The sequence below is a fragment of the Octodon degus genome, unplaced genomic scaffold (assembly GCF_000260255.1).
Source record: "Octodon degus isolate 3935 unplaced genomic scaffold, OctDeg1.0 scaffold00048, whole genome shotgun sequence".
Taxonomy (NCBI): domain Eukaryota; kingdom Metazoa; phylum Chordata; class Mammalia; order Rodentia; family Octodontidae; genus Octodon; species Octodon degus.
In genome coordinates this window covers 10,454,447-10,456,451 of record NW_004524624.1, presented here as the reverse complement: position 1 = coordinate 10,456,451, position 2,005 = coordinate 10,454,447, and the positions used below count along the sequence as shown (strand labels likewise).

Here is a 2,005-nt window from a genome sequence, read left to right as displayed (position 1 = left end):
ATGGACTGGGCTTGTAGAAAGGGGCAAACTAAACATGTAATTCAACAGGGTGATAGCTTAGTGGCATAAGCACCTGCCTGGCAAGTGCAAAGTCCTGAGTTTGATCCCCGGTACCCCCCCCCAAAAAAAATCCAATTCAATATGTGGCTGAGAAAATGAGGTTAGGCCTAAAGGAAATGAGGAAAACCAAGGCACCCTTTTACTGATAATATATGTGGATGTTGTGTTTTTTTCTTTTTTGGGAATCCTGTTTACAGCCTCCCAAGAGCTGGGATTGCAGGCACACGCCACCACGCCCGGTCTCAATTGCCATCTCAGCATGACCCAGGGGCAGGGCCGGCACTGGCAGGCCCGGGATCGAACCCCTGGCCCCTGCACTGCTTGCAGGCACTTTAATCCGCTTAGGTACTTGGCTGGCCCTTATGTGGACATTTTCAAGTTGAAGAAAGAAAAGTTAACATGTGTGATGATTTTTTTCCGACACCCACAAATTAAAGGAGAAGAGGCTTATTTTGGCTCATGTTTCAGCTCGTGGTTGAAAATCTTACAAGAAGAAATAACATGGCAAAGAAGAACTGCTCCCTTCCTGACAGCCATCTGAGCGGACACCATCTCCTACCAGCAGATCAGCTATGATGCCCCCATAATCCAGTTGTCTAGGTCGGAGTGGAAGCAGGTGAGAGCGGCGTGAGTGGGGCCTGCAGAAGGAAACATGGCTGCACTAAAGTGTGTGAATCCATTTGCAAGTTTGGCCCGGCCTTGGCCGTGGAAGAGGCGTGGTGAACTCTGCCTTATACAGTGTGGACGCGGGGCACAGAGCAGTCATCTTCGACCGATTCCGTGGCATGCGGGACATCGTGGTGGGCAAAGGCACTCACTTTCTCATCCCGTGGGTACAGCGACCCATCAGTTTCGCTGCCTCTCTGGACCCGGTAACGTGCCGGTCATCACTGGCAGCAAAGGTTTGCAGGATGTCAACATCGCCCTGCGCATCCTGTTCCGGCCCGTCGCCAGCCAGCTGCCCGCATCTTCACCAGCATCGGTGAGGATTACGACGATCCGTGCTGCCATCTATTGCCATCTATCACCACCGAGATCCTCAAGTCCACCGTAGCTCGCTTCGACGCCGGTGAGCTGATCACCCAGAGAGAGCTGGTCTCCAGGCACGTGAGCAAGGACCTCATGGAGCGAGTGACCCCTTCGGCCTCATCCTGGATGACGTGTCCTTGACGCATCTGACCTTCGGGAAGGAGTTCGCAGAAGCTGTGGAAGCTAAACAAGTGGCTCAGCAGGAAGGGGAGCGGGCCAGATTCGTGGTGGAAAAGGCCGAGCAGCAGAAGAAGGCGGTCGTCATCTCCACAGAGGGCGACTCCAAGGCCGCCGAGCTGATCGCAGCTCGGGCGATGGCCTGAGCGAGCTGCGGAAGCTGGAAGCCGCCAAGGACATCGCGTACCAGCTGTCTCGCCCACGCAACATCACCTACCTGCCGGCGGGGCAGTTGGTGCTCCTGCAGCTGCCGCAGGGAGCCCGCCGTGGGCCCCTCAGCCGGCTGCGCCCCAAAAGAACGCACGCACGCACTGCATCTTCTTCCATCGCACCCCAGAAATGAATCACTGTGACATTTCATGATTTTTTAATTTTTTATTTTATTTTAATTTTATTGAGAAACAAATATGAATGAGAGCTTCAAAGCTGATTAATAGGACAGTTTTGATAAATAATACATTGTACATTGTTATCTTCTTAGTGGTTATCCATAGTACAAGAAGCAGACAGGATATCCTGTCCAAACACTATTAGTACGCCTCTTTCTTCTCATTGAATTAAACAAAAGTAGCTATATATCTATCCTAACTATTTTGTATATATAAATACAAAATGATCTTTCCTTTGTAACCCCCCCTTTTTTTTGTCCTGTCAGAGGTGGATATTCTATTGGCATCTAAATACTATAGGTGTTTGAATTCAACTAAACAATCCAACACTGTCTAGCAGTCTATAATAT

At 50.4% G+C, this 2,005-nt stretch overlaps 1 pseudogene; it reads left to right on the top strand.

The window, feature by feature from the left end:
• LOC101575169 overlaps window positions 1-1,617 on the top strand; it is a 2,892-nt pseudogene extending 1,275 nt beyond the window's left edge.
• The last annotated feature ends 388 nt before the right edge of the window (window positions 1,618-2,005 follow it).